General features: G+C 32.5%; 1 protein-coding gene and 1 long non-coding RNA gene across 6 annotated transcripts in view; one reads left to right on the top strand and one right to left on the bottom strand.

Annotated features, from left to right (window-relative positions):
- Positions 1-7500, bottom strand: part of LOC145242018 (protocadherin beta-2-like) — an 828148-nt gene that overhangs the window by 1156 nt on the left and 819492 nt on the right. The gene's annotated exons all lie outside the window — the stretch shown is intronic.
- LOC145242021 (uncharacterized) overlaps positions 1-7500 on the top strand; it is a 270257-nt gene that overhangs the window by 231950 nt on the left and 30807 nt on the right. The window lies entirely within an intron of this gene.

Below are 7500 nucleotides of genomic sequence, written 5' to 3'. Positions count from 1 at the left end.
TATTTCGTTTTCAAAAAATAGACATGAGAATTAAAAAGCAACACGGAGTAGACATGAAACAAATGATAAACAAAATATTACTTAAGAAAACCGAAATAGAAAAGACAATTAAAAAACAGATTTGATATTTTACAATAAATGCCTTAACGAATCTTGCTTCCCTGATTGCTGGAAAACTGCCTCTGTGGTACCAGTCTTCAAGAGTTCTGGTGAAAGAACTGACCCATTAAATTTATCACCCAATAAGCCTTCTCCCGCTTTTCGCCAAAATATTTGAGTCCTTAATTAATCAAGTCCAACACCTTACAGCTGCTTAACTCCTGACTAACAAACAGCATGGATTTAGGCAAGCCCATTCCACAGCAGATATCTTAACTGTAGTCTCTGAACGTATATACCATAAACTGGACAAAACAGGGAGGGTAGAGCGGTAGCCCTCGATATATCTAAGGCTTTTAACAAGGTATGGCACGATGGTTTTCTAAGGAAAATTAGATCATATGGAATCACTGAAAGAATACATTATGTAATTAAATCCTTCTTAAGTAAGAAAAAAATCCAAATTGTCCTCGATGGTCGTACATCTAAACAATATGATATAAATGTGGGAGTACCTCAGGGGTCTGTCTTTGGACCTTTATTATTCCTGATATTCATAAATGACCTCCCTGATAAAATTGTTTCAGAGATGGGTATATTTGCTGACACCACTCTGTATAACAGGCAAGAGGGGAAAACAAATGATCACATATCTAAGGAAATGACAGAAACACTAGAAGATGACCTCCAATCTATAGTGAAATGGAAACAAAAATGGATGGTCACATTCAATGCTGCAAAGACTAAGCTTGTTTCCTTCAATAATTACAAGAAACCTTCTCTACCACTAATAGCAATGGCCAAGAACATATTACCTGAAAGTACTTCCTTTAAACTCCTCGGCCTAACGTTTACAGGGAACATGAACTGAAATAAATACATTGAGATCATTGCCAAGGCTGCTACAAAGAAGGTGGGCTCTCTCTACCATGTTAGAAAACTACTTACGCCTGAAAGTATCCTGTACCTCTGTAAGACCACCATTCGCCCATGTATGGAATATTGCTGTCACATTTGGGCTGGTACATCGGCTGCTTTTCTCTCACTCCTGGACAGGGTTCAAAAGAGAGTCGCCAACCTGATAGGTCCTGAGATGTCATCTAGGCTTCAGCCTCTGTTCCACTGATGAAATGTTGCATCCCTCTTCCTGTTCTACAAGTACTTTAATGGTGAATGCTCAGACGAACTACAAGCACTTGTACCCCCTCGACGTGACTACCCCGACAAACCCGACAAACAGCTAAGCCTTTACAGTAGAGATCCCTAGGTATAAAAAAGTTTCCTACTCTAATAGTTTCTTCCCCAGAACTTCTAAACTTTGGAACTCCCTTCCGGGATTCTGCTTTCCCAACTGTACTGACATGCAGAAGTTCAAGTGTGATGTGAACAGATATCTTGCTATTCATCTCCCTTCTTAATGCCCTTGCAACTTATGTCCCCGATAGTAGCTCCCTACTTTAAAAATGCACTGTGCCTTGTTTGGGGTGAAAATTGAATTTAAAAAACACTGGAAATCACTTTGCGTTTGTATTATCTCTCTATGTATAAGAGGTAACTGTTTAACGACGGTGGCAAAGAGATATCCAGGATAATTGAAAGCAAGAAGTACTGGTGTTTGGGATTTTTCCTTCTTCTATATAAGTTACCTTCCAAGGTTCGAGAGTTTACTGTAATATTTCATTCATAGTTAGAGATAAGAAGACAAAATGATTTTACTGCATCTGGTATTCCCAAATAGTCACCTATTTAAGTTCTAACCAAACTACAAAATCTACCCAGAGAGAAAAGATAAGCTTTTTTCATCCCATCCGCTCAGATGTATTGCCATTTCAAATTATGAAAGCAATTACCTTTGTCTTCTCTTCACAAATGTATAAGATCGTTAAGAAATACATTTAAATACTTCTGAGGAATAAAAAATCATGAAGCTATAGTAAGGTCTCCAGATAACCCAATTTTATTATTATTCATTATTGTATATTGTTATGAAGCGCATTCTACAAAAAGTACTGAACACGATAAACGTGCAAAGTGCGCTATCTATTTACAGCTTAGTTTCAAAATTCACATCTGAATGGTCGTTTTTGAGAAATTCATGTTTATTTTAGATTAAACCAGTGGTTCCCAATACCAATGCGAATAGGTTGTAAATGGAAATTACAAATTTTTATAGATAGAAAACTGTTTGCAAACGTTATAATTTGTTTGTATTAATAAATAATAAATACTAAATTACACATTATTGCTTATGCGATATTGATACTTAAACACCAAAAAAAGAAATAAAATCTATATAAATAAAACAGTAGATGTGTGTATGAGTGTATGCATAAAAACATTTCACCTATAAACTCTTAAACTACTAAACATAAAACATTTCACCTATAAACTCTTAAACTATTGGTCACATAACACTGAAATTAACAGGAAATAGTAATCATACACTAAGGATTGTTTATAATGAGTTAAATCTTTGTTTGGATGGATAAATAATGCGTACAGAAATATGCCGGCAAATTGAAATACAAAATGTTCATTTCAACTTGCCGACATATTTCTATTACTTTTGTACATGAGTAAATTCATTCAAAGCTCAAAGTGGTTTAATTTGATAACTTTCTTATTTATTTGTTCAAACAGCAAGGAACACGGCTGGAGTGCTAAATGGTTTGGTTTCGATTCTAGCTGATGGCACCAAAATCATTAAAAAAATCTTTTGAAATCAGTACTATCTATAGATAATATTCAATAGAGAATTGGCTCTGTAATAATAAATACGAAATCTGCATGAATTAAAATATACTTAAGCGTATTTCACGATCAAGCACTAGAGTATAATAAATCGTTTTTTTTTTTTTAATTGTTTGATATTTTAATTTTTCATAAGAATAAACATTGGTAAACATTGTTAAATATTCATTTAAATATTCATTTCTTTTGCGATAGGTGTGCCGGGGAAATTTAGAGTTCAACAGTGTGAAGCCAGTTAAAAAAAGGTTTGCAACCATTGGTTACTACTTGTTTTATAAATATATTTCTGTAGAAATATATTTTCTTATAATATATACTAATCCTTATTTAAGAAGCTTAATGCAATTACAGAGCAATATAGAAAATAAATACAACAGATACTGTCAAGAATTGTAAAAGTTAACTTTCTGTACACAAAATATAAAATATAAATACGCTCTTAATTTCGGTTTTTCCTTTTAATTGAGCACTCTGCTGGATTTCTTTTTCAAAAAAAACTAATCATATATATATATATATATATATATATATATATATATATATATATATATATATATATATAATATATAATATATCCATATCAAGCTCTCTTCAGCCAATACTCATCTGATGTATTTATGCAAAGAACTTTTTGGAAACCCATTTCTTAACATGTGCAGGAGAAGGTGTTTTTCTGACTAGTCTGTACTTTCACCTAACAATTTAATAAACAATGCAAAACAAGAGATTTGACCCACAAGCAGTGAAGAAGGACAACTGAAGTTTTTTTTCTCTATATGTGTTTTACTGGGAAGAGGTTGCGGAAACCACCTCAAGTGGGCCAATGTGATCAGTGTCAAGCGAGAAATTCAACAGAATCGCAAAGAAATACCAATTGTATAAAGAAGTCTATTGTAGATAACATGCATCTCTTACTTTTTATTAAAATTAAATTGATGTTGAACATGTACGTTTACTTAATTACATTGCCATGATAAACAAAGTGAAAAATACTACATAAAATTATTACATTTTCTTGAGGATACTATTTAAGAACCACATGATGTGTTGAGTTTACATTTGGATATAGCATTCTACAATGTGTATTAAATTAGGCATGCTTAATTCCAGATCTTTTAATAATTTTTGTGATATTTTGATTTTGAAATTAGTATATGTTATGATATTTGATACTCTATTTCTGCCACCAAAATTGAACATATCAGCATTTTTATCGACTTATAATGAAGTTACAGCTGGAATTTCTAAAAAAATAGGCATATTAATCATTATGTATAAAATTTATATTGAATGTTCATATTTACTGTCGTTTTATTCAGTTTTATTTGATGATACTTTAAAAATTGTCCATCAGTGCAATTTTGCTATTATAAATTATGTAATGTTCACTTTTCACACTTCAAGAATGAAGGCCGAAATTGAATTAGAAATAATTGTTCTTTTACTTCCTACTGTCTTCTTATATTAGGAATGATGCAAGCATCTTTTATGACATTTTTACTGGTTACTTTTTTGTCATTTGGTTTCAAAATTGCCATGTTGTAATTTACACATACTTTACATGTATAAATTACAACATGGCAACCATAACCCTAACCCTAACCCGCTTCTTAATCCTCAGCAGGGTAGTGTATACTGCTGATCATCAGTGAAAGTTCTAAATATGTTTTCTATGCCAATCTTTTAAAATTAATATTTAAATCATGGATCTAGGAAAGTAGACATACACAAGTTTTTATCATTTAGATACGATGAAAATTTTGTTTTAGTTGATAACCTGAGAAAGGATTCCACTAAAGTCAAAAATACTAGAATTAGATTGGACAGCTTTTGACAAAAATAACTTCAGAGCTAAATTTTTAGGTATTATTATTGATATGGTTGATGTTCTGTAACTTACTTCTTTGGTGATTTCTTCAAATGGACTCAGGAACTGGATATTTTTTCAAACAAGTCATCATCGGTAAGTTGTTGAGATAGGAATCTTATCATCAGCACACATTACAAGAGCTTTTCATTGTTGTTAATTTATTTTCAGTATATAATATGTTGAATTCAACCATGGGATTACATCTTGAGTGAATTTGTTTTTCCAAATTAAGCTGATCCTGTATTTCAGTTAATTTACTAATAGAAAGTGATTGAAGTGAGAAACTGTATTTCTGTTATGTATGTAATAGTTGCCCTCACAGCCTGAGTTACAATGTATGATAATTATTCTAAATTACATTCTATGACATTAGAAACTATTTTTGCGACTGAATCCTGCAAGACTAAAAAAATGTTATTGAAGATTTTATACTCATCCAAAATATAATGCAATTCTTCACTTATTATCGCACCTGTGTGTGCACCAGGTAATGGAACCACTCTAAGCACAGCTTAGCACTGTTCAAAGTTATTTGAAAACCAATGACCTATCAAACTCAGAAAGAGAGAATTATTTGTTGTAGTTGTCCAAATGTCTGTAGTTTATGAAATGTTAATTTCAGCAAGAAACAGTTGAATTTTTGTTTTTACTTTTGTAAATATATCGAAAATCATTTTGAAGGAAAGTATGTTTTTGATGGAATGCTGTAATTTGAACAAAGTGTTGCAATTAAATCCAATGTCAGATGTTACATAATATGGTTTAATATCAACAGCAATCATTTCTTTTATCAGATAATAGATCTCTTGTGACCTGTGATCATTAATAGCCCAAATGTTCTTTTATTTCAATATTGATTCAATAGTAGTTTGGTGTTCTACTGGAGACTCCTAGTTGCTGCCACTTGTTCCATATTCATTGTGCTTCCTTTTCTTGTTTGCAACTTTTTCTTCTTATCAACAAACCTTTCTAAGATGGTTTAACATATTTGTTATTGTAAAAGATTTTGCTGATTTGCCATCTTTTGTTGTGATCGTTTGGCCTAACTTGCAAGCAGCTGTATTCTTATTATTGGGATTGGCAACAAAACACTTCCAGCAGAAACTGGTTGCCATAATGGATGAAGGCTGTTGTTTTTAATATTTAGTTAATGTTTTTATGTATTTAAATTACTTGTGTCTGATATCTAATTAGTAATTTATCTCAATAAAATATGCGTTCCGAAAATGAGGAACAAGAGTATGACTGATGAAGAATGTTTTATTTTTGATTCGCACGTCGTCATAATTTACTGTACAATTCTTCAACATGACAAAGATGAAGTAATAGTTTTCTTTGACAATGATTTAAAGTAAAAAAAAATAATGATAATTCGATGGGACGAGAAAGGAGAGAAATTTTCCATCTGCTTACATTTATTTGCCTATAATTCAGTGCAGTTGTAAAATTCTACATATTAACAGCACGTCATTTGATATGGTTTAGCGATGCATGTCTCTTTGCTAAATTTTCACTGGCAAACAAAGGAATGCGTTAATTTGTCTTCCTTTACAACATAATTAATATTAGTATCATTTATGACAAAAAAATTTGCTGATAAATCGGCATTAGAAAATCTATTAATCAGACGATTAATCGGTAATCGGCCGATTATCAAAGGCTGATTAATCAGTACATCCAAGAATAGAGTACTGCTGCCACATCTGGGCGGGAGCTGCTAGAAACAGCCTATCCTGCCTTGACAGAGTACAAAATAGACTTCGTGGCTTAGTGAGGGATGCCTTTTTCTCTTCCCTGCAACCTCTCTCCCACGGAAGAGATGTTGTGAGCCTGTCTTTGTTTTATCGTTATTTCCATGGCAAGTGCTCATCTGAGCTCCAATCTCTCGTCCCCACCTCGTCAATCTTTCACGATAAACAGCCGTCTAGCTGAAACCACTGTCAATAATTTTCCCCACTCTTTATCTGTGTCTAAATCAAAATGTAGATTCCATGAACAAAGCTTCTTTCCTAGAAGTGCACGCCTGTGGAACTCTCTTCCGTTTGCCTGTTTCCCACCTGACTACAACCTGGATGTCTTGAAGTCCAACATAAACAAATTCCTGATAAACCGCCCTCTTAAGTAAGACACTTTATCAAATCTCAATTACTAATGATTACTATGATACTATGCCATTGATTACTGTACACGCAATAACCCTTATCCCCGAGTGGCTTCCGGATCTTGATAAGTGGTGACCTCCATGTAAAAAAAAAAAAAAAGCAATCGGTAACGGGCCAATTTAATAATCCTAATATATATATATATATATATATATATATATATATATATATATATATATATATATATTACAATAGAAAAATGCGAGTATGAAAAGTAATATGGTTAAGCTTAAACATGGAAAAGTAAACGACTAGTTGTTAAAACTGGGAAATAAAAAGAAAAGATATTCCAGTAAAAAATATAATAAATTTATAACTTATATTGCAGAATTAGGATCCCAGAGCATACTGGTATGATAGATACTAATAGTATCTCTCTCTCTCTCTCTTTCTCTCTCTCTTTCTCTGTATGTCTGTCTCTCTCTCTCCCTCTCTCTCTACCTACCTATCTAGTCTGTCTGTGCATGTGTTTGTGTGCGAGAGGACACGTCTCAACCTAGATACTCAACTAATTTTTGATCTGCAGACTTGAAATTTCGTATATGAAGTATTCAGACATGCGGAAATTTTTTTTTATCGGTTTTCATTCAGGAAAAGGAACTGCTAAGGGGTAAAAAT

This window comes from Euprymna scolopes, chromosome 21 (genome assembly GCF_053919585.1).
Source record: "Euprymna scolopes isolate OS-2025 chromosome 21, ASM5391958v1, whole genome shotgun sequence".
In the NCBI taxonomy this organism is placed as follows: Eukaryota; Metazoa; Mollusca; class Cephalopoda; order Sepiida; family Sepiolidae; genus Euprymna; species Euprymna scolopes.
This window is presented reverse-complemented; position numbering and strand designations above follow the sequence as displayed.